The 25462-nt window shown below is 38.8% G+C and overlaps 1 protein-coding gene across 5 annotated transcripts in view; it reads right to left on the bottom strand.

Annotated features, from left to right (window-relative positions):
• The window catches only part of LOC122807255 (interferon-stimulated gene 20 kDa protein-like), a 457143-nt gene that overhangs the window by 228044 nt on the left and 203637 nt on the right, over positions 1-25462 (bottom strand). The window lies entirely within an intron of this gene.

The following is a 25462-nucleotide window of genomic DNA, read 5'->3' as shown; positions in this document are numbered from 1 at the left end:
GTGTATGACCTGTCCTAGCTTCTACATAGGAAAGACAGAAAGAATGTTCAAAAAAAGAATATACGATCATGTATATGCTATTAGAAAAAATGATAGCACTAATGCACTCTCTAGACATGTTGCAAAATATAGGGATAGCCATGAATTCCAATTTGCCATATTAGAACAGCTAGAGATACACTTAGGGAATGTAGAATAATAGTAAAAGATTTTTTTAAGAAACTAATATATAATAATACAATAAGTTTATTTTGGTGAAAGAGATATATAAGCATTTGCTTGAGATTAAATAACGCATTAATAAAATATTTATCCCTGTACTGAGCCACTATGTATGAAATAGAATACTTCTGTATTTATTTTTCATCACATGTTATACAATAGCAAATATTAAATGTTGCGATGTGATTATCAGTGTAATAGTTTATATAATTATTATAATTATTTTTTATATTTAGTTGCATAGTATATTTTAAGGACAACAAAATAGTATGATGCAGGTATACAAATATGATTTCATGTTCTTGAGTTATTGTTTTTGGGATATCTATTGAATAAGATTACATTGACTTTTTATCAAATGCACAATATAGGTATAAAAAAATGTTTTTATTCGTGAATGTTTTTTTAAAGGAATGAAATTTGTTAATTTGGCACCTGAAAGTATATAAAGGGGCTACTTGATTAATTAAGACTATTCTGAAGAAGTCCACATTGCAGTGGATGAAATTGCTAAATCCGATGTGTATTTGAAGTATATGTTTTAAATATTTTTATTAAACTGGTGGTATTATTGCTTGTTGGATTTGTGCTTACTTCTAAGGTATCCTACTAATAGCATTTCTCAGTCGATTGATTCATAAACATTCAAATTCCTCTTTAGACATATTGCCTGTCATATTTCGGAGCTTCCTGTGTTCTAAGCTCCCTAAGTCCAACTCACACATATTTTCAAATAATTGTAAAGATGGGTGGAGTGGTGGGTTATATGTGCTAGAGATGTATAGTGGGTTCCTAGCATATTCCACATTGTGGAACATTATGCTCAAGTTTAATTTCCTTATACATTGTTTTAAATCTATCAAAGTGTTACTCACATCCATAGACTTAGTTGAGACAAAGGACATCCCCGTAGCCAGCAGGTCACATATAGTTTGTGAATGTTATGTGCGGTTTTTAGATTATATTTTTATTTTTATTTTTTGGACAGGTCCTTCTGAAATAATTCCTGAGTTTTTAGTTTATGTGAACAACTCGACACATTTCTTGAGATTTACCCACTCCTTTGGCCTTGATGAAATTTCATATTTGGATATTAGACTGATGAAAGACAGGGAATAGAAAATATTCAAATCAGAATTTTTTAGGAAATCTACATTCTCAAATAGTTATTTGCGTTATGATAGTTCCCAGAGAGTGGTGGACTGTGCATTCTGCTTAAAGTGTCCTTGTTTTTATATAAGCAAGACGGAAAGGAAATTTAGGAACTGCATTTATAAACATCTCAGGAATATAAAAAACAAAAATGTAAAGAATGCATTGGCGAAACATTGTATGGAACATGTTGACCATGGTTTTAAATTTATTATCATTGATGCATTCTCAATATCCTGTTTTCTAAAACTTAAGGCATTAGAAACATGAATTTTATTTATTGTTTGTTTTACATGAGATTATGCTAATACTGTTTCCAAATTTATCATATTGTATTTATTATATTATATACAGTTCTTGATACTAGTTTTATTATTATACACAGGTTTTTACATAGTTTTTAGTAATTCACAGATATGTGAAGGTTTTATGCTTTATTATGAACTGAGTGTGCTGGTGGGCATGTTTTAACATTAATTAGGGGTGTTGGTTTAGTTGCATAAGCTGTAAATCAGTATTTAAAGAGTTGTTTCATCCTTATTTCTTTGTCTGAAGAAGTCTCTGAATCAGCAAAGACAAAAGCGCTTATCTAATTGTGCGTATCTTGCTTAATAAAAGTTTTCATTATACTACAGTGGCTTGTGGAAAAATAATGGATTTTTTTTACATCATTGTGATCCCCAGCTCTGTTTGTGCTCATCTTCATTGCTATGTTTGTGACTTATTCATTGTTTTGGATAAATATTGTCTTACCAGCCCCACTGCCATTGCTCACTGTTATGATAAAGCACTTCATGTTACTTTAGGAGTGTAGCAAATGATCCCAGAGATTTCAGTCACATGTTTCCACTGATCAGTGTGGTAATGTCTGAATGATCTCAAAATGTATAGAGTTTAGACAGAATGGCTACATTTACATGGGCAATAGTCTAGGTCAAATATCTCCAGACCACATTTTACAATCATGGACTGCCCTCATTGTTAGAGAAATGTCTTGTATTTCATTAACAGTGCAGTGTTGGTCAGAATAGTGTGAAAGCACTGTGTGGTGCTGTTGAATAGCAGCATATCAGTAAGAGAAGTGCTCAACCTACAGTGCCTTTTTAGGCAATGCCAGTCTCATAAACTTTCCAAAATAGCAAATTCTGTGCAAGATAAACTAAAGGTGTTACTGCTCAGTGCTAGGAGTCTCAACAAGAAGTTCCACTGTCTGGAAGCGCTCTACACCCAGGAGAGTGTTGACATCTCTACAACTTCTGAGACATAGCTTAACATTATGGAGTGCACCCTGGCAGTACTAGGCTATAATGTCTTCCTCACATTTAGGCCAGCTACCACACAAGACAGGATAAGAGGTGGAGGTGTATCAATATATATAAAAAATAAGTACACATTAAGATTTGCCAAACAGTATCACATGCTTGAGCTACTCCATGTACTAATAACTTTAGGTAAAGTCCCATATAATCTATGACCCACGATTACCACACAACATACTTGAATGTAGTGGAGTCATTCACAATTCAGTCCAACACCATATTCATGGGTGATTTCAACTATCCCACCATAAACTGGGATACATACACAACCACTAACATGCTGTCTTAAAGATTCCTTCATTTTATCAATGTAAACAGCCTGGAACAGTTAGGCTTCACACCTACTAGGGTGCCAATATCCTGGATTTGGTACTCATACATATGAGGGAATATTGCATGCCATGCCCCCCCTTGAGTACATTTTCTGTTTCCCATACAGAGGTCTAAGCTGCACTTGAATATGAATAGGGATGAACTTTATTTTATGTGGGTGGGGAATCTTTTCCACAGCACTTGTATCATCTGCAAGATATAACTTTCCCTCCAAAATATTCTGTTGAGGTTGCAAAAGAGGTTTAGATCCCTAGGCAGAGTATTTCTGATGCCATTTGACTTACTGTAAATCCATCAGTAATGGGACAGAGGATGCCTTGTATGCCAGGCACAGGTCACCTCTTAACCGTCTATAGGATATTAAGTATAGTGACACGGCTTTGAGCATGTCCATGCAGGACATGTTTCGGCCTTGTATCCTTTTTGTAAGGTATCTCTGTGGGCATTACAGTTGTTGCAGTTATCTGGATAGATACATTCCACATGGGGCATTGTATTCAATGATCAGCCTAATGAGTGCTAAGTAAAGGGGGCAATTACATCCATAGACCTAGACACAATCTCTTTGTATATAAACTGTGCAATATAGAAGGACATTCTTACAACAGTGGACACATGTTGGTCAAAAGTTAGGTCACTGTCCACATAAGTTCCCAAATCCTGAACAACTGGGTCAACTCATTGTGGGATATTGTCAGTATGGTAGTTTCCTCAGGTAGATAACTTCACAAAGGATACATTTTTTGATATTTAGTTTCAGTCCATGATTTTTGCACCAGTTATTTATTCAGGACAAACCTTCCTGCAGGATTGCTAAGTCATTTATGGATTCAATGACTCCTAGCTTGCTTTTACTTCAGAAAAGTAGATGCCAAACAGGAGAGGTCCAAGCACAGAACCCCTGCATGACTCCACTGGGAATTGGTCACTTTGTGGCGGTAACTTAATTATTTTGATTTGTGAGCCATGTGACAATTCAGCAGGTGAAATATCAGTTTATTCCCAGTTTATTTAACTTTTCTACTATGTCTGAGTGAGGAATTGTAACAAAAGTCGGGCCAGGTCGAGCTATGCAGTGTGTACAATTGTACCTTTATCCATTGCTTTTGTGACCTTTTTCAAGAAATTAACCAGGTTGAGTAAGCATGACCTGCCTTTGATGAATCCAAACTAAAATGTTTGAAATGTCTGAGCATTTTTCTAGGGGCTGAGGTAGCTGGCTGAAAAGGTAGCAGAGTAAGCTTTTCCATTGCATAGTTTAGGTCCTAAAAGGGCAACAGATTTCTCCTAAGAGATCTCAGATGCATTACCCTTTTTAAAAATTGTTTCAAATAGGAGTGTGTATTGACAGGGGAGAGCAAGAAGAGCAAGCTATGCAAGCAGAAATGGCAGATGCTTGTACCTTAACTGGAGTAAGAAAGGCTCTACTTAAATAATTCTTAAAGGTATTCCAGCACTTGATTCATGTCAGTATTAACTGGCATCATACTTTTGGCCTGGCACCAAACAGAAAGCATTTTCCACTTTGACAAGTACAATTTTATGGTAATTGGTTTTCCTGTCTTTCACAATATAGAAATACTTCAGTAAAATAAGATGCATTGCTTAGTATTAGAATCCAATTCACCAGGCTCAGTTTGAGTGTGTTTAGATGTGGATGAATAACAGAACCCCTGTGATGGGTGAGTAGATCTATCACAAGGTTAAGGGTATATTATCTCTCCTCACTGAAGGTCAACAAAAAGGTGAACCAGTATTGCCTTGGCCAGAAGAGACATACGAGTATCATTCTTGGCTTGTCTGACCTTACTTTCAGGAGTACCCTGGAGATTAAAAATAATGGAAGTAAAGGCATACAGGAAGAGAGGTCCGTCCATTTCAAGAAGAAGAAATCTGCTCTCCATGTCCCTGTTTGATGGGTAATAGAGCAGAACCTTTGTAGCTGTCTATTCAGAGGAGAGGTGAAGAGATCTATACTGGATTATCCAGTATATAGTGAGGTCCAGGAGGATCTGTCTTCAGCATGCATTCATTGAGGCCAGATGGTCCCTGGTCTGAGAATCTGCTATGGTGTTGTTCTAGCCAAAGGTGTATAATGCTGTTAATGTCAGTTATAGTTTTTGTGCCAAAAGCCATATCACTGAACTGCGCAAGGGTAGGGGTGGGGAGTATGAAAGAGTTCCACCTTGTTTGTTTATGTACCACATAACTATGGTGTTGTCTGTCCTAATCACATTGCTCTTGGAAGCCTTTTATTGTTAGAAACATTGCCAGATTTTTTTTTTTTGGTTTATGTGAAATTTCCTTTGTTCTGGAATCCAGATTCCCTGCTTTAACTATCCGAAGTGTGCCCACTAGTTCATATCTGAGTTGTCTGAAGTAATAATTCTGTCTGTATCTGGTAGGCAGAAGCTTGCCCCTGGATTCTATAGAATGCTCTCTTTCCACCAGCATAGTTCATTTTTCAGAAACAGAGGAGGGGCACCAGGGTTTGTAAAGGTTGTGAGTGTTTTTCCTAAATGTTTTAGCAACTATTGGAGTTTTTTCATGTGCCGTTTTGCAAGAGGTACCATTAAGATACAGGATATCATGTACCCCAACACTGTTAGGAACTCCCTTGCTTTGATTGTCTGTCTTTTTAATAGGTTTTGCAGAAAGTTTGTCAAATAGAAGACGTCTTTGGGTAGAAGGCCTTTTGTTGCACTGCGTGTGTCAGTGTGCCCAGAAAGAGAACTCTTGTCTGTGGCTATAGTTAAGACTTGCGGTGGTTGAGGGTGAGGCCTACCTTTTTGAAGCAATCCATGATGATTTGCAGAGCTGTCTGAAATTCCAGGGTGAATTTCCCCTGGATCAGACAGCTGTCCAGTTAAGGAATAATGTGAACTCCTAGAGTTGTACAGTGGTCTATAATAGTGCTAAACATTTGGTGAATACTCTGGGAGTAGTAGATAAGCCAAAATGGTAAAGCATGGAACTGGTAGTGTAACCCTACTGCCAGAAAATGAAAACATTTTCTATGTCCCTTGGCTACAGAAATAGGAAGGTAGGCATCTTTCAGGTCTAGGGTCACCATATAGGCTTCCTAGAAGATCATGGGCAGAGGTTTTTGCAAGGTTAGCATTTTGAACTTTGGTATGTGAAGGAACTTGTTTAGCTCTGATAAGTCTAAGAATGGCCCCCTGGGTGTCTTCCTTTCATGGAAGCAGAAATAATATTTTTGTTAAAAATGCACCACATACTGTTAAAGGCAGCTTGCCAATCTAAAACTTAATAACAGAAACAAAGCAAAGCTTATCCACCACAGATATTATGAGCAAAGTTTAATACAACAGCATCTGATCAAGGAATTCCTGCCGGAAGTGCTTATCCAGTTACTCTAAGCTGACTTCACATTTCATTGTGTTTTTATTTTTGTTATACTTCCTGATTTTTAGTATTAAATCATTTGAATCCTCTCCATGGTGGACAAGCTTTGCTTTTTTCTAATATTCTTGAGTACAACCCTGTGCCTTTTTCTCCTGCTGGGGCTGTTTGAATAGAAGTTCTGTTAGTACTGCAGGAAGAAGTGTCTCTTGTTCTTTTGGGGACTTTGGCTTTCCTAATTTTTTTCCGAACTGGAGGAAATAGCCTCTTTATATGATATTTAAGACCCACTAATGCCTGGTGATGACTTTCCACTGTTGTAGGAAGGTGGACAACCTCCCTGCTAGACGGAGTGGGATTGGGGTGATTTGTTTTGGGGGGGGTGCTGTGGATAGTCACAGCTGCTGTCTGGGGGGCATTGGACCCTTGGATCTCCCAGGTCTAGTTCATTGATCAGTTTGCCACGTTCTGTTTTTGTCTTGGTCTCTTGCCTCAGGAAGGTATCCATTTTTCTTGCATTAGAGGCAGTGGCCAAGGTTTGCAGGGGCAGTTTTTGTTGTATCTTGGTGTGGGAGACAAAATTATTTAACTATTTTAATTTACTTCCCTTTCTTATCCAGTTTTTTTAAAATGTTGTCAGCAAGGCTATTAAAGAGGAACTCCTTATCTAGTGAGGCATCAAGGAGTTCCACCTTCACCTGGTCTGAGAGGGGTTATTTCCTTATCCAGGCATGTCTATGCATGACAAACCCCATAGCAGGTGCCCTCCATGATGCATCATATCCATGTTTAGTGAGTGCCTAGACATCCAAAGGGCTGATCTAGATGTCTCCTGGATGTCCCTCTGCAGGGTCTTGTCTGTGAGCCACTTTGCCTTAACAATGATCTTTTCTGATAAAGATTCCATGTACTTCAACATGTGAAATTGGCAGTTAGGAGCCCTCACAGTAAGAACAGCAGATGTATAGGTTGTTTTACCAGTTCTATCAAACATTCTGCTTTCTCTGTCATTTGGCGAAGGACGGTTGGCTGCTTCCTTAAGGGCTGCCTTGGCAAATTCAGTAGAAACTAATAAAGGATCTGCTGGTGGATTTTTGTAAAGGTCATCATGGGTGTCAAGCATTCTATGGAAGTGCTCTGGCTTTCCAGTGGCACGATTCAGGGAGTCAGAGTGCAGAGAGATATCCTCAAAGATATCATCCAGGGCCATATGCACAGGTGAAATTGCTAAACATCTGTAAGATGGTAGGCTCAGAAGCTATCTGTAATGTAACTGGGCCTGAAAAAAATGAGTGCTATTCCAACTGAATGCCTCCTTCACCTTGTGTAGGGTTTCTCCAAAGGATAAGTTCTCGGGGGAGGCAGAAGAAAGGGTACCATATGAATCCGAGTGAGTGGAAGAATGAGGATGGTGGTGTTCTAAATAAGACAGTTCTTTCTCATCTTTCGATTTTGAGGAGTCTGAGTCCTCCAGGAGAGAGACATCTTCACCTCTTTTACCGGGAACATCTCCTAGAACAAGCACTTGTGACTGTCTGAGCCCCCTGAACTGTGAACTCATGGGTCAGCTTAACCAGGTCCTGTGCATCGACCTAGATAGATGAGATTGAGGGCTGAGACACTGTGGGTTGGTGCAAGGAAATTGGCCTCTTGAGTTTGCCTGTCTGGGTTTTGTAAATCAAGGCCTCAGGATGTGAGTGGGCAGCAGTGACCTCTGTCTGATTCCCTAGGATTTCCTCACATATAACTACCAATGGAATATCAAGCTGTCTTTCAGTTACCAACACTTGGGTGTCAGAAGTAAGGCCTACAAAGCAGCTTCGTACCCAAAACTGGTATGGTACTCATCACTGTGGTGTGACCTTCTGCTGTGACAGTCTACTGCACATTTGCACTGGGAGGCTCAGACATAGTGGTATTTAGAACTGGGGGGCTGCAAAGGCACCTCACCTGAGTTGTTGACAAAGACATGACCATGGAAACTCTCCATCGTCCATAATGTCCTTCTCCTTTGTTTTTTTATCTTTTCATTTCTTAGGGAAGGAACTGGCTGACACTGAGGTGTGTGATGAGGTGGGTGGTGTTGGGTCTGAAGACTACGTGTAGACTGCAAGAACTCTGTGTTTCAGGGTTTTGGAAAGAAACCTACTATAATCCTTATAACTAGAAACATCAAGCTGAGACCCCAAGCAAAACAAACAATACAAATGGAAATCCTCATGAAGGATTTGCTTCCCACCCTTTAAGAAGTTATTAACCTTTTTAAACATTGATTAGAAGGAAAATTCCCCAACGAGGGGTAGTTATCTGAGTCTAGATTAGAGATAACTCTGGAAAACAAGTCGACCAATGGGCTGCAACCATTAAAAACAAGTGGTAGTGCATTGGACTGCACAACTAGAAAAAACTGAAGTCAGTGCCAAAAGATTCCCATCTTATACCCTGACATCCAGGCATTAGTCCTCATACATCCATTAGCTGGGGATGATACAATAACTCAAGAGAATTGGGATGGCCATGGCCTTCTGCAAGACAGAAAGACAAAAAGATCAGTACTGAAACACTGACTATGAAGAACATCTATTATTGCTACTACTGTCTAAGGTATTTTTGACTCCTGTGGGGGTAGTCACTTATTTTAAGGCATTGTACACCGAAGTAAATCAGAAAGTTACATTAAGCTTCTATCAATGCTATTATTTTCAATGTCATTAACCTTCTCAGCCTCACTGGAGGCACAAAGGCATAAAGCCCTGACCACACCCAGGTGACTTGAGTTCAATTAGTGGCTCAGGCACTTTTTTAACAAGGTAGGGAAGATGTTTATGATAATCCTGTGTGAGAAGGGGGGATATGCTAGTCATCCCACTAGTGGAAGCCCTGTTGGAGGCTGGAGGTGGAGGATGACACAGAAACATGACTACCTTATAAGAATGGGTGGGGAAATGCACTCACAGCCACTCCTAATTTCCTGCTCAGCCAAACACTGTTGCAGGCATCATGGGGTTTGGAGTTAGGGCTCAGAGAAAACTCCATTCTTCAGGCAGTGATGATGCTGCAGGTGCCACCTTGTTCTGTTCCCAGTATGCTTCTTTTCCATTCCTTTTCCACTCTGATGATAAACTCTGAACAAGGGGATACAACCAAGTATTTCCTAGTCTCTATTTCCTGCTGACTGCCTACTAGCAGCCTCAAAACCATGGGCTAGTACCAGAGATGGAATTGGAGCAGTAAGGGTGACACCAGGCAGCTGATGCCTAGAACCAAAAAGAGCCCATTACGTTATCCCCATTATTCTTGTCAGCTTACTTCAGAAGCAGTCAGTCTTTGCCTGCACCATACTGAATTATTCTAATCATTAAATTAGTAGTAAATCTCTTAGAAAAACTTACACCAGCCAGATGAGAACTTGTACATCCCTATAACAACTCTTTTGAATTCTATATATTATTTTCTTAACTTTGTAAATGAAGTAGTCTATATTGAGCCAGAGCCATTACCCTTCAGTTTTTCATCCATGTCATGTGCTATATGCTGTCATCAGGATGTGACAAATCTGTATAAGATAAACTTTAACCTCTACAAATTGGGTTTGCCATATATAAGCATTCTATTACAGCACTACATTCCACCAATGGTCTATAATGCATGTCAGAATGTCTCCAGATTACTTAAAAGCCACTACCTCATTAAACTTTCTTCAAGCTAATTCCAGATCTCAGGATCTCCAACACTACAGAAATTAGACTCATACCAACCTTCACAACTGTTTTAAACAATGCACAGCTCCTGCAAATGGTTACAAATATACGCTCCAGGGATCTAAACCTTGTCATCACAATAAACAAAACATGCTGGAGGGATAGGTTCCTGACTCAGAGACTCCCCAGACTCTGGAATAGATTGCCCATACTTGTCAAGCAGAATGCCTCTTCAATAGGAACCTTGACGATTGGATGGGAGAAAGGAAATTCACCCTGGGGATCACGTCAGTCGCCCTGCTAGACAAGGGTCCAGGGAAGTAAATAGTGTGGGAAGAAATAGCCAGGGAATTGTTATGGCTAGGCTTGTATAGGCCCTAGGGCTGAAGCCTAGTACCAACCTTTGAACCTCTAATTTCTGAAGCCCTCCCACCACAACATATGGAGTCTGAAAATCAACCCTTGTTTTCACTCTTCTCTTGAGTATTTATTTATTTTTTTAATCTTTCACACTGGCACTCTCATTGTTCTTGTAATGTATCTTTAACCCAGCAACAGAAAAGCCCCACATAAACTAATAAGCTATAATTATATTAATTATCTATTGCATGTACACCTACATCTTCTCCTCCACCCAGATTGGAGAATAAACATTCTCTAACAAGGGTGTTAATGTAAAACACAAGTCCACTGCTTCAAGACAGCTTAAACAGGAGAAAAAAAGCAAGTGGATGCCATTTTTATGCTCACAAAATGCAGCTTTGACTTTAGTGAGTGTAAAACAATTTAAAAATTTGATTAAAAAAAATCCAGCTAGCAAAATTAGCTGCAATATCAGATAGAAGGACTTGTTGTTTTACTTAAGCCTCACTAAGCGTAGTTTTAAAAAAGCCATGTTAAGTGATGTGAAAAAAAAAAAGAATTGTGTGTCTAAGTGAGAGAGAGAGACCATACCTCTCAAGTTAAAAAAAAAATGAAGAATTCAGATCCAAAGAGACTTTTCATCAGCACAATTCACCTGACAAAGAAATATTTTTTTACCTTAGTTGATCTGGTTAGTCCTTCTAGACTTGTGGCCTCTTTTCAGGGGAGACCTGAAGTGGCATTTATAGACCAAGGCATCTGTAAACATCTACATTTTTCAATAGGTGCTCTGGGATCTTTTACATCCACCTGGGCTATGACCAAATCAAGCAGATTGGAACTTGGTTTAATACCACACCAGAAGGAAGACACATTCAGGAGTACAGCATTCTACTACAGTGTGAACAACCCATCTACTTGATTTGGGAACATAACCCACAGCCTTCTGCACAAAAGGTGAGTGCTCTAAGAAAATATGATGTCTTTATTGACTAAATGTATTCCTCAATGATGTACTAGAAATGAAAGGAGGCAAATCAGAGGCATTCTGCAAAAGCAGGGACAGATGGGGGATCACAACTTTGTATACTGTATGACTTTTTTTTAAATGTGATCATGACAGGTGAGGTGTATTCCATCAAGAAAGTAGCTGCAATTGCTGGGTACATTTGTGTACGTAAATAAATATACATAAGTAGGTGTCTGTCTCTGCCTCTGCATATGTATCTGTGTGTGTTGACATTAAATACTTATACAACTTATATTTTGGATGTAAAATACCTCTTCCAACATCAACTGTATATGAAACAGCAACTTTGAGACATTAAGCAAAGGAAGTATTTTACATAAAAAAATATATATATATATATATATATATATATATATATATATATATATATATATATTAATAAAAAGTAAATATGAAACAATTTAGCAGATAATCCACTGTCTAAGCATAGTAATGCCCTACAGGAGGATGTTATTGAGGAAATGTTGCCCTTACAGGGATTTAGAGGACCTACACTTATGGCACAGGGCCTTACAACATCCCAGGTGGGTGCCATTTCCTCAGTAGCATCCACCCTGCTTGGCATTATTGTTTGCATATCTGCTATTTGATACTGCACTCGTATGTAAGTAATCATAAAAAAAAAATCACTGGTTTATAACTCTTATTGTACATGCCTTTTACTTTATGTAACTTTTTGTATTTAGTATTTCCTAATTTCTATTTCACTCTGTCTTAAACATTCTTACTTTTACATGTGGCCCAGGTCATGAATGAGAAGACTCCCTGGACCAGTTCAGTTAATGAGTTAGATGTAGGGATCTAAACCTCTTCTGCAACATCAAAAAATGGTTTGAAGGGACAGGTATATCTCACAGCAGATACAACTGCTCTGGAACAGACTCCCCATCCACATAAAGCAAAGTTTATCAGTGTCCATATTCAAACGTAACTTGGATCTATAGATTGAAAAAGAAAATTTACCCCAGGACTGCTTCATGTACTACTAATAGACAGAGCAGCTACTAAATGCTTTATCCCATGCATGAGCCCCCTAAAATTATCAATGGTATGATCCCAGTTATTCTCATTATATATAATCATCTACCATGGCATGGGTAAGACCAGTCTCTAATCAAATATGGCAGGTTAATTCATGCACAAAAAAGGAAATTGGCTAGGCTTGAAATGGCTTCAAAGTCATACAGGTTCATAGCTATGTACTTGGCTATGAACCTATGAAACAAATGTACTTAATTAGTTATTAATAAGTATTCCACATGAGACACATGGGTGCTGTACCCCTTCTTCATTTAGTTTACCATTGGACAGACTGAGGCCACAGCACAACATGCTGCTGTCAGGGAGTAGCAGTGACATCATCACTGCTAATGATGCAAGTCAGTATGTTCATAAGTTCATAGGTGTGTACTAGGCAAACGACCACAAGGGTCTTTTTAAGCCTAGCCATGCATCCCAAATATCTGACAAGTTCTGACACCAGGAACTTGGGTGATGAAACATTTACAGTCTGCATGTGTCTGTTAGATACATAGATGCCAAATCAGGGGGGAATTTCCTGCTCCTCATCCAATTGTCCAAGTTACACTTGATTTAAGTTAGGGAGGAACTCTGCTTCACATGGATGGGGAGCCTGTTTCAGAGAAAGAATAATCTCTAGGATACATACCTGTCTCTTCCACAGATCCTATTTATGTCATAGGCAAGGCTTAAGTCTTTAGAATTAGTAATTCTGTTGATGTTTGTTTTGCAAATATGCAGGAGGTCCATCAGGGAGGGTCTTTCAATATCTTCTAAGCCTGCAGGAGACAGAATACAGGGATATGGATTTGAAGCAGTCTACATAGGACATGTTACTTATGTTCTGTATTCTTTTATTAAGGAATATTTGTGATTATTCCATTTGTTGGATGTGCTTGATTAGGTTAGGCATTGTACTCAATAATAGGTCTGATGAGTCCTGTCTACAGTGGAACAATGACCTGCTTGGATCTGGATGCCATACCTTTGTTTATAAGTTGCACAACATAGAATGATTTGCTCACTACTGTAGACGTGATAGTCAAAGGCTAGAGTATTGTCTATGTGTGTCCCCATGTCCTTGATTACTGGAACACTCTTAGAGGTTTGTTGTCGATATGATAGTTGCTAGAGGTGGATGACTTCCCGAAGGATACTATTACGCATTTCTTAACATTGAGTTTTAGTCCTGGGCTCTGACACGTTATTTGTCTGTGCTAGCCCTTCCTGGAGAACATTAGTGTCAGTGAAGGATTCCATGACTGCTCCTAATTTCTAGCCATTTGATAATTCAGTCAGCCAGCAGCCCTTGACATTGGCCTTGACTTCAGAGTAGTAAATTCCAAAAAGGAGCTGTCAAAAAACAGATCCTTGAGAGACTCTGTATGTGATTGGCTTCTTTGTAGAGGTGGACTCCCCAGTACGAACTTCCTGGGTCCTGTCTGGAGCCAGTTGATTATCCACCACATGATACAAGGGTTTATATTCCTAACCTCGAGTTTGTCAAAAATACTCGAGTAGGGTATTGTGTCAAATACCTTGGCCAGGTCAAGGTAGGCAGTGTGAACTATGCTGGCAGTGCATTAGCTATCATCGGGGAATATCATAATTTGCAGAGAGAATTGTCAGCCTCATCAGTGGCTTTTTCATAATCAGAATGTTTTCAGTGCATAACTGTCAAAAAGATTGTTCTCTGCTTAAGGTTACCATACGTCTAGGTTTCCCCGGACACGTCCTCTTTTTTGGACTCCTGTCTGGGCGGTATTTGAAAATTCTGCAATTTGTCCGGGTTTTAAAACCTAGACAAATTGCAGAATTTTCAAAAACCAGACATCCCTATTTCGGAGTCTTTCCTCCGCTTTGTTTTTTTTTTTTTTTTTGATTGCATATATACCGGTACATGAGCCAATCAAAAAACGGAGCTCTGTTCAGTGTGGAACTGCTTAATGTTCCACATTGAACAGAAGAGGGTCCGCTGTGCACATTTTTTATTTGCTCATATACCGGTATACAAGCCAATAAAAAAGCGGAGCTCTGTTCAATGCGGAACTGCTTGATGTTCCGTACTGAACAGAAGAGGGTCCGCTGTGTGCGTTTTTGATTGGCTCGTATACCGGTATACGAGCCAATCAAAAACCGGAGCTCTGTTCAATGCGGAACTGCTTGATGTTCCGCAATGAACAGAAGATATACGAGCCAATCAAAAACCGGAGCTCTGTTCAATGCGGAACTGCTTGATGTTCCGCATTGAACAGAAGAGGCTCCGCTGTGCGAGGTTTTGATTGGCTTGTATACCTGCATACGGGCCAATCAAAAATCCCCAAACACGGAGCTACTTGTCTTTAATTTGGAAATGCATTAAAGATAAGACCTTTTTTTTTTGCTTTTCAGCCCTAAGAGGATGAAAAACACATTTGTCCTCTTTTACATACAACAAAATATGGTAACCCTATCTCTGCTCATTATCTGTTTTGTCATATAACACAATTGTGGCAGTGTATTACATACTCTACTGACATAGAGATGCAAATTTAAACAGACAACCTTCATTCCTTAATGGCATTAATATAGATGACAATTCAAGTTCAAACTCAACTTTAGCTCTTAGGGCAAAAAGAAACTGAAACTGAAACAAAATATATTGACCAGCAGTACTTAAGACAAACAATTGCCTGGAGGATCAGTAAGCATACAAAAATTAACACCACAAATGGTACGTTCACATTATTAATATGAGACAGCAAATGAACAACCTATATTGCCAAATCCAGGCCTAAACATGAAAATGGGGTCTTTCAGAAGTTTAGTAGAAGACTATCTGGTTCCCTTAGGCATACCAAAAATCACTTCTTGGCATCTAACAGAAGGAACCAATGCCTGAAGCAGTCTGTGAACTCTGCAAGACTCAGGAGAATTTAGCAAATAAACAAGCAACCACAGTATCCCAGTTTTCTCTTCTTAACAACAACACAAATCCAGTATATACCACATAATACAAAATAGCAGACAAAGAAATGTCAGGAATGCAGTTGTGACAGCGCAATCTTTCTGACAATAGTCAAAAATACAAAGGCTTGAAACAATGCAACAGTAACACTGCAGCTCTTCAGTTACCTAGCCCTTTAGTTTGTCAAACAAACAGAAAATTTGTAAATAAAATAGTAAAGGCTTTTACTCCTACAAATACCGCCCGAAAGATGAAAAGATAATAACTGTGTAAGACTGACACTGTGGTTCATGGTTACTTAGGCTAACTAAATATTCTCAGTGCAAGCCAGCCACTCTATAGCTGTGGCAAAACTTACAAAGTTTGTGACAATACAACTGTGATTAATCAGATTACATACAGTGCCCTACGGCAGAGAAGTGGCTTGCCTCTTATGCCATTGAAACACACTACTTTTACTGACATTTTTCTAAAAGATTAACTATGAAAACCATTAACTGAAAAACTGTAAAAAGACAATGATTTGCAGGGACAAGCCCCCCCCCCCTGCACCCACCACATCTCCATGAATTGTATATACCAACTCCATGGGTGCACCACAGTGGAGAAAGAAGGGCAAAGATTCTTCAAAGATACATCTACAGCTCACACTATCCAATACATTTCTGTGAAACTTATGAGATTACATTTTTGAAAATGAGAACACTGACTGAAGAGGAACCACTGGGGCATAGCTAAGCCCACAGAAGCAAAACAAAAGTTTAATGAAAACCAGCCTTTAAATCAAATAAAATGGCTGAAATGTAGAGAAAATTAAAATCTTCTAACATGCTCAAAAGCAACGTTTCAGCCAGATGGTTCATTAACCCAACTGTATACAAAAAGAACATTACATGTGGTGACCAGAAGTTTTACTGCTCAAACCAGATGACTACTATAGCTGCTCATCTGTGCCACCCAAGGCTTAACAGTGCAAATTACTTTATTTGCAAATACTGGTAAACATCCTGTTTTGCATCCTGAAATGTGATTATGTCATGAGTGACTGCTTCCTACATCCACACATGCACTCTAATACACGCATGCACAAACGAGCATTATTTAATGAGAAATGCTGAATGCAGCAGAAAATTATAGTTGCCACTTCCATTATTTACCTGCCATATATGTCCTCTTTTTTTAAACACACACCTTTAACACACTGCTTCACTCTTCTTCTGGTGCAAGTAGGTTAGCTTTTACTATAAGTGATGCTTTTTTTCTACTAGTAATGTCTTCTCCATGGATACAAGGTTAAAAACTAAAACTTGCACATGATTAAAAGTAACCTATCATGACCTACAGCAGTCAAAAATATAGCAGCAAGCATCCCTGCACTTCAAATACCCTTACAACCCTATATATATATATATATATATATATATATATATATATATATATATATATATATATACACATATATATATATATATACACACACACACACACACACACACACACACACACATATATATATATATATATATATATATATATATATATATATATATATATATATATATGGCACCAGGCATCTGTTTCTGTAAGGCCCTTTTGTAGAATATCCACATCATTTGGGGATTCAATAATGGCTCCCAGTTTGCAGTCATCTGCAAACTTTGTTAGCCAGAGTCCCTTAGTGTTAGCCTGTACTTCAGAGAAGTAGATGCCAACCAAGAGTGGTCCCAGGACTGAACCCTGAAGTACTCCACTTGCCACTTGTCTGGAGCTGGATTTGGAGTCGGCTATTTTTACAGTCTGGGTACTGTCAGTAAGCCAGTTGGGAACCCATCGAGTGATGTAGGGATTTATGCCCAGCTTATAAGTTTATCTATGATTCCAGAGTGGGGAATGGTGTTGAAGGCCTTGGTGAGGTCCAGATAGGCTGTGTGGACCACCTTGCCCTCATCCACAGCTCTGGAGACTGATTCAAAGAAGTCAATCAGATTCAGGAGACAGGATCGGTCCTTCACAAACCCAAACTGTGTGGGGTCCAGTGTTTGAAGGTTGCCAATGTCTTTGCTTATAAGTTCCATGATAATGCGTTGCATGCCCTTGCAGATCAGGCTTGTCAGACTGATGGGACAGTAGTTCCCAGGATCCAAGGCAGATCCCCTCTTGTGGAGTGGGATAACTGTAGCTGTGCGCCACTCAGTGGGCATGAAGCCTGAGGTGAGGCTATGATTAAACATGCACTTAGGTGAGGTGCCAGTTCATTTTGTAGTTCATGTAGTACACAGCCTGGGATGTCATCTGGTCCCATGGATGCTGTATTCTTAGCTTTGGAGAGTGCGGTTTCTACCTGTGTGGCTGTGATTATCGGAATTTGGCAATCTTTTGGTATTGAGATGGGCCATTTAGGGGGTGAAAGGGGGGTGAAGTTGGTACTAAATCCATCTGCCAGGATATAGACAATATCCTTGGGATCAGGATATTTAATGCCATTCTGTTGTAGCTCTGATCAGATCTGAGCATTGCCATTTAGATTCTTGACATAACTATAGAATGCCTTGTGGTTGTCTTTGGAATCTTTGGCAATTTTATTTTTGTAACTAGCTTTTGAGGATTTTATGAGGGATCTCAGCTTCTTACTGAGGCTGGTGAGGGAGTTTTTTGCATCCTGGGCTTTTCTTTCCTCTTTTCTGCAACAGTTTCTTCCTTCTGTTGTATAGTTTGTTTATAGCAGGGGACCACCAGATTGTCTTCCTTTCTGTGGAGAAGAGCATCTTGGTTCTATTTGGGATGGCATGATTCATACATGAGTGGATGTGCTCATACAGTGCCTTAGTGCAGGATTCTGCAGTCGAACTTTCAGATCCCGTCTGCATGGGTGTCATGAAGTTTGTCTCTTCAGACTTGTAGCATAAAGTTGGCTTTGCAAAAGCTTTTTAAGGAGGTTTCCTTACTGGGGGGGGGGTGGGATGTGGATGTCAAGGGTGATTTACCTATGGTCAGACCTGATGCTCCCCAGTGTCTTTTCCTTTGGGCAACCAATAGTCAGGGAGTTCAATCTGGCCACCACCTGTAGACAAACTGCATAAACTATGTATTCTGCAAAGAGATGTTTTTATTCCATTTCTTAATAAAATGTCGTAACCCTGAGCACTAAACACACTGGGATTCATTACATTTAAAGAAAACTGTTTTGTCAATCATTATTTTCTACGTTACTACCTGAAATCCACCCCAAGATGAATACATTTCACTCCTTCTCTCCCCACCCAGTTGTTTTTACACTCACCTGTAATCTGGGCTCCTTCTGTCTCCACCCACCTGCATAAAAAAAACAGTGGTCTTAGGCATATATTTTGTCCACCACATACCATCACTGTAACTGCAAATATGTGCTGGTCCATTAATTGGTTCTGCTACTTATTACCATTATAATACAAACTGCACTGAACACTATCTTGGTGTTTCTGTTTTACTAATGTTAGTATATAGCTATACATAATACACAGTATGTGGAGATGAATCAAAAACCATGACTTGAAGCCCCTGAAAACTATTACTGACAATAACTGCATTGTAACTATATGATTTTGTGTAATTACTATACTGATAAAACAATCATTCATTCTATGTACTAACAAAAAAACAATGTCTAGGAAAACCATACTGTAAATGTACTTTGACACATACAGATAGCCGTCCACTGTAAATGGGGAAGGTACAATCAGGACCTTTTTAATTATCAAGATAAAAATAAACTAATTAATGTTTAATCAATTTTTTCTTACTTTCTGGTGAATATAATCAAATATTTTGTTAAAGTTTAGTTAGATTACACTTATGATCTTTCCCTGTGCTATTGCTTTAGTCACTAAGTAAGTTTATTTGGTGTGTCAAATATCTCATTTCCACTAAGAGTCCATGCTGTCTTTCAGTCCCTACAGCTAAATACCACAAATTCTGCTCAGTTTTTTTTTCTTTGTTTAAAACTGATCAGATCATTTCCTCTGCCAATGTGGACAAACTAACATGTCTGTTTTCTGTATATTATCTGTTCCAACTTTTGTATGTGAAGAGTTATATATTTTTCCAATGCTCTTGCATCACATCATCCACCCAAAGTCTGTCAAAATCATTAGTCATCAGCTTCACTATGTTGTTCAAACGAAGTAAGCACTTTCACGTTACAAAGAACGCTTCATCAGACTTTAACATAGTACAGGAAGCTCATTGCATTTAAATATATAGGAAGCACCAATAGCACACCTTATCCATGTCACATGCGTTCCACATAAAATCACATCATTCACTTTAAAGGGTATAGGGAAAGATAAATATATATATATATATATATATATATATATATATATATATATATATATATATATATATATATATATATATATATATATATATATATATATATATATATATATATATATATGTGTGTAAACTCACATTAAATATATACATGAATTATAGACAACTATTAATAAAACTATTATGTATGTAATAGAAAAATATATATATATAAAAACACATATGAAAGCTTACTATACCTACAAATCTAGTTTAATGTATAAACAGTCTATCTATTAAAAAAGATTTCAAAGATAACTTATCATTGAGACCGTGCCCCTTATCTGCAGCTAGCTTAATTATCCACCTAGCCTCCGTTCTCTCTGTTTTATTTCTATCCTGCATAGAAGTAGTATGCACCCGCCACATGTGCATAAGAATATTGTCAAGAATCAGTTAAAACGTTATTCACATAAAACTAGTGATGATCAAGCTTTTTCAGAAGCAGTTGTAGCTGTAGAACGTGATTTTGTGGATAGAGGTTATCACACTCATGATTTTCTCTTAAAGGATGATATAGGACGTGAGCAATTAGGGCTACCGTATACTAAGCAAAATGGAAATACCCACAAGCAACCTGTTGAGAGAAAAGGAGACAGGAGAAGGGTAGTTATTCCCTTTACTAATAATAATACTTCCATTGTCTATATTATTAAAAGGCATTGGAACATCCTGCAGTTGGATGATAGTATTAAAGATTTAGTAGGTGAGAGACCGGCTTTTAGTTACAAAAATACTAAGTCACTTAAACGGATGCTTTGTTATGAAAAGGTACCTGTTAATAGGGTTACTTCACAGAGAAAGGGCACTTATGCCTGTCGCACTTGCAATCAATGTGGTTATATAATGAATTCCAATGTCTTTATACATCCTGACACTGGGGTCAAATATGAGTTCAATGAGTATGCAGACTGCAAATCGAGGAATGTGATTTATTTAGCTACCTGTAAAAAGTGTCAATGTTTTTATGTAGGTAAGACTAATAGGACATTGAGGGAAAGAATTAGGGAGCATCTTTATGCTATCCATAGAGAGAATGAAGGAAATGCCCTAGCTAAGCATACTCTGCAAAATGACACTACACATGTATTTAGATTCATGGCTATAGGACAGTTATTAGAAACAGAGAGGTTAGGTAATATTAGAAATAAAACAGAAAGAACGGAGGCTAGGTGGATAATTAAGCTAGCTGCAGATAAGGGGCACAGTCTCAATGATAAATTATCATTGAAACCTTTTTTAATAGATAGACCGTTTATACATTAAACTAGATTTGTAGGTATAGTAAGCTTTTATATGTGTTTTTATATGTGTTTTTTTATATATATTTTTCTATTACATACATAATAGTTTTATTAACAGTTGTCTATAATTCATGTATATATTTAATGTGAGTTTACATATATATATATATATATATATATATATATATATATATATATATATATATATATATATATTTCTTTCCCTATACCCTTTAAAGTGAATGATGTGATTTTATGTGGAACGCATGTGACATGGATAAGGTGTGCTATTGGTGCTTCCTATATATTTAAATGCAATGAGCTTCCTGTACTATGTTATGTTAAAGTCTGATGAAGCATTCTTTGTAACGTGAAAGCGCTTACTTCGTTTGAATAAAGGGTTATTTTTCTACTTTTGTTTATCTGGTTTGCTTCGATAGTTGTGGCGTATCTACCTCCTTCTTTTTGGATTGTTTCTTGCTTTTTGAGGTGATAGCTTACCCTGTATTTGATCTTCTTTTGTGGATTCACTATGTTGTTGTTTCAGAACTCTGGGGAGGACTACAACAGAATGCAGGAGCTCGGTGACATAAAACAGCCCATCATCTAATTCATTCACTTTTATAAACTGATTTTGCAATCTGAATGTAATTTAGTTTTAATTTAGTTATCTCATATTAACTAATAATTTATTCTGCACAACATGCCTGAGGGATTTATAACTAAAAAGATCACTGGCCTAAAAAGTTTTAGTTATCGGAAGAGACCGGCAGCCCTGTCTTTGTACTTAGTCTTTGACAGACTCTTCTGTGGAGATCTATGTCTAGCCTTTTGTGCCATGAAAGATCCAACCCTATTTGACCTATTCTATTGCTGAGCTAATGGCACATCAAATACTTGGTTAAAGGAACTAAACTTTCATCAGCAGATAATAAGACATGTTGGCATGATAGATTCATATCCCAATGTATCTCTCACCTTTGGAACAAACCTCTACTGCATGGCAACAGAGTAGTACCCTTACTGCCTTCAAGGTAAACCTAGACAATTAGATGGACAGCCTTAAATTCTCTCCTGGTCTATCTTGTCTTGCCTTCCTTAAGGCTAGAGAGAAATTCAGAGTAGGGTATTAAGGCTTGAAATGGTCTGCAGACTGATTACCTAGTACTTACCTATGAACCTATTCATTGATTATAAACAGATAAATAGAAGCAAACAAACATTTTATCCAAGACGAAAATACAGATATAACAGCAGTACAAGAAGATGCTCCTGGCTCCTAAAATGTTTGGAAACATATGAAAGCATGAGCCCAGTATAACAAAGCTTTAACTACCTAGGAGCATTGTGCATCAGACATATGCTCACCGTGGAAGTGCAGGACATAAAGGTGACATACAAACACTCCCAACCCAGAACTGAAGTGCCCCAGAAGAACCAAGATCCCAAGTGAAAACATGCACATTAGAAAAAGGAATGAAGGAAGATAAGGAAAAGAATCTCTCAGCCAAAAGGAAAATACCAGCCATGGAATAGGGGGAAGAAGAACAGTGGGTAGGAGGGAGGGAGTGAATCTCCTCTGGGAGACTGTACAACCTACTAAGAAGGCAAGGGGAAGCCCTCCACAAATGCATGAAGGATAGCCTTGGCAAAACCTGCACTGGTCCTGGAAATGACATCCAATTTGTAATGTTTTGTGAAAGTGTTATCTGTACACCAAGTAGCAGCTTCACGGATGGAGTTGGTGTCCAAACCTTTGAAGAAAGCCCCAAAGGAAGCCGCTGCTCCAGCAGAATGAACAATAGCAGAAGCAGACAACTGGTTGCCATGAAAAGAACAACAAAAAGAAATAACCTTGGAAATCCAGAAGAAGATTTTTTTTTTTAGAAACTACCACACTCACTGTCCTGGTATAAAAAGAAACAAAAAACTGGTCAGATTTATGAAAGGATTTTGTTTTGTCTAAATAATGTCTGAGCTGAATATTCAAGTCCAAGGTGTGAAGAACCTTCTCACTAACAGACTGTGGGGAAGAAAAAAAGAAGAAAGCTGGACATACTGATTAAGGAACAGCTCATTAACCACTTTGGGCATAAAAGGAGGTTTCATATGGACAGACTATGTATCTATGAATAACCAAAAAAGGAGGGACTGTCATCAAGGCCTGGAGCCTAGATATCCCTCTGACAGAGGTTAAAGCTCTTTCAGGTGCTATGTTACAAAGAAGAAGAGGCAGCAGGCTCAAAAGAAACTCCTTGACCTCAAATATAGATGCCAGAGGAGGAGTAAGTGGCAGACAGGAAGAAATGGTTGACAAGTGAGCTTTCAGTGAAGAATATGCTGAGCCAGCATGTAGCAATTCAAACAGGTACAATAAGTCAAGGGGATCCCCCACTGAAATGGGATCCCAGTGATGTTTAAGACACAAAACAGAAAATCTCTTCCTTTTGGACATATATGATTTTCTGGCATTAGGTTACCTGTCATCCTGCAGGACCCTAAGCACATCCACAGAAAACTGGTGTCAGAAAGGAATCAAAACCCTATCACCCAAAATGTCCTTGGACAAGTGAGTGTGGAGGAGAGATCCATTGTCCTGTGTGAGAATGTCCATGCAGTGAAGTAACTTGTGATGACTGCCCCAGGCCAGAGGGAATAAGAGGGGGAACCAGTGCTAACTGAGCCAAAAGGGAGTCACCAATAAGATTTTTGGAGTGTCCTTCTTGATCTTGTGAAGGATCTTGGAAAGAAGAGGAAGGGGAGAAAAGTCATAATGGAACATTCCCATCCAAGAAAAAGACATGGCATCCACTTTCTAAACCAAAGGGCTTGGGACTTAATAACAGAACTGAGGGGTCTGTCTTTTCAGAGGGGAGACAAAGAGATCCACTTGAAGAATAGCCCACTGATGAACTATGTCCAGAAACACATCTTTGTGAAGCATCCATTCATGAGGCTGTGTCCTTGACATACTGAGAGAATCTGCTACAAGATTGCTATTTCCCAGGCTTGAAGGGCCAGTCTGCAAAGAAGGTAAGCCAACTTACCCCTTTGCTTGTTGATGTACCACATGACTGTGATGCTGTTTGTAGAAACCTTCAAGGGACCTGGCACCCAGAGCGAGTTGAATGCTTGAAGGACCAAAATGAGATCTCCCATTCCCTTGATGTTGATGTGATCTGCCATCTGTTGAGAGGACCAAAGATCCTAAACCTGGATTGACAGATACCTGCTGAATCCACCAGTGATGTTCCAGCTTGAGACAAGGAGCAGAGGGACCAGACAGCCTAGCAGGTGGCAGTGTTGAAGCCACACTGATCTGAGATACCATTGAAACTTCCTCGTATGAATCCTGGCCCAGGGAAGCATGGGGATGGTAGAAGCCATGAACTCCAGAGCCCTTAGACACTTTCTGGCAAGAAGATAGAACAAAAGAGGAAGGGAAAGAAAATAATTTGTGAGAAACAGAGCGTTGGTGGCAGGAAGAGAGGCTACCAGTGGAAGGGTATGGATCCTGTTGCCTAGAAGGATGTGATCATGAGATGGGGTGAACATTGCCTTTTGAAGGTTGACAATGAACCCCAGGGTGTGCAATAGTCACTGGGTAGAATGAAGATCCTGCATTGGGTTTGGGAAGAGGCCTAAAGCAGGAGGTTGTCAAGATAGGGAAATATCTGAATGCCCTGAAGCCTTCAAAAGGAGACCACTGGAGCTAGGCAGTTTATGAATACCCTTGGGGCTGTTGAAAGCCCAAAGGGAAAAGCAGAGAACTGAAAATGAAAGGAAGAAACAGAGAAATGCAAAATTTTCCTGAATATAAGGTGGATAGGAATATGAAGGTAGGCATCCTTTAGGTTCAGGGAAACTAGAAAGGCCAGGGGAAGCAACAGAGGAAACAAGATTTTGGAAGGATGGCACTACAGGAAAAATGTTCAGAAAGGAAAGCTCCAGAACAAGTCTTCCTGACCCCTCTTTTCAGGAGACCATAAACATTCTGGAATAAAACCCTAGACCCCCTTGGACTGAGGAACTGGCTGAATAATATACTACTTATGGCAGATGAGAGACACTTGTTCTGCAGGAGGTTGAGGGATACCAGAAAAGGAGGAACAGGATTTCCAGGCCATAACATAATTCTGCCTGATAATGGAGAAAACCCAAGAGTCTGTGGTGATGTTTTGTCAAACTGGAGAGACAGAGAAAGCCTGAGGGACAAGGAAACCTGGCTGAGAGGAAGGCAGGGCAGAAAGTCAGATGGCTGCAGACTTGTCAGGAAAACACTGGTCTGGGGTTCTAGGTATTTGAGTCATCTTACCCATGGACAGGGACGGCTCGTGGCATCGGACTGCCGGACTGCAGCCCCCTCAGCTAAATAGCAGTAATTGTTACAGTTTATTAATAATGTAAAAAAATATATA

Source organism: Protopterus annectens, chromosome 7.part0 (assembly GCF_019279795.1).
Source record: "Protopterus annectens isolate FY-2018-M chromosome 7.part0, PAN1.0, whole genome shotgun sequence".
In the NCBI taxonomy this organism is placed as follows: Eukaryota; Metazoa; Chordata; order Ceratodontiformes; family Protopteridae; genus Protopterus; species Protopterus annectens.
Note: the sequence above shows the minus strand (reverse complement) of the source record. Positions and strands in the feature narration are given on the sequence as shown.